This window comes from Crocuta crocuta, unplaced genomic scaffold, assembly GCF_008692635.1.
Source record: "Crocuta crocuta isolate KB4526 unplaced genomic scaffold, BGI_CrCroc_1.0 scaffold610, whole genome shotgun sequence".
Classification (NCBI taxonomy): Eukaryota; Metazoa; Chordata; class Mammalia; order Carnivora; family Hyaenidae; genus Crocuta; species Crocuta crocuta.
In genome coordinates, this window is record NW_027527456.1 from 837,595 (window position 1) to 838,790 (window position 1,196).

Below are 1,196 nucleotides of genomic sequence, written 5' to 3' on the forward strand. Positions count from 1 at the left end.
GGTCAAACCGACCATCAGCACCCAAACTCACCTTCCAAATGACGCCACCAATCACTTCACTTCTGAAGCCAGACCCAGAGGACCCATGCGATTACCAAGTCCCAGATCCCTTGTCCCAAATTAGTCTCTCGCTCATCCTCATTGTCATTACTTTGGTTTGGTTCTCGTCATTTATTTCCCTCTTTTTTTTTCTTTTGGAGATAGAGCGCGCAAATGGGGTAGAAAGGTAGAGGCAGCGAAAGAGAATCTTGTTTTAAAAGTGTTTTTTTTAAATTTAATGTTTTATTTATTTCTGAGAGAAAGAGAGACAGCGTGAGCAGGGGAGGGTCAGAGAGAGAGGGAGACACAGAATCCGAAGCAGGCTCCGGGCTCTGAGCTGGCTGTCAGCGCAGAGCCCGACGCTGGGCTCGAACCCACGAACTGCGAGATCATGACCTGAGCCGAAGTCGGACGCTCAACAGATTGAGCCACCCAGGCACCGGGAAAGAGAATCTTAAGCAGGCTCCACACTCACCACGGAGCCCTACGCGGGGCTCAATCCCATGACCCCGAGATCGCCACCGGAGCCGAAATCAGGAGTCGGATGCTCAACGGACTGAGCCACCCGGGCTCCCCCCTCATGTATTTCCTTCTGAACTACAAAAAGCCATCCCCCAGCTGGCGTGGTGAATTGCAGAAGTGGCCACAGATGATTGCAGCGCCTTCCACCACGAGATGGAATCTCTTCGTCCTCCGGTCCTTGACTCTGGGCTGGCCTTGAGACTCGATGCGCAACCAAGCAAACAATTGTGTGAATTTCCGGTGTGAGGCTCAAGGGAACCTGTGAGGTTCCAGTCTGGTTCTGGGAACCCTTACCACCACGACCACGCGGGCACAGCCAGACTAGCCTGCTAGAGGGTGGGAGCCCATGTGGAACGGAGAAGAAGCATCTCTTCTGAGCTATTCTAGACCAGCCAGCAAACGCGTGAGCCCAGCCATGTTCCACAAAGGTGGCTCGCGTCGGCCGAATTGCCCATCTGAGCGCAGCCTACATCGCCAAACCACAAAATCGTGAGATACGGAAATATGTTTTTTTCAACCACGAAGTTCTGGGGGTAGTTCTTTCCACAGCAAGCAGCTAATGGATAAAACGGACTCCGTGGCCTCCTGGCTTGGCTCCACGACCGCCAGTGGCCTCTCTACAATATGACCCGGTT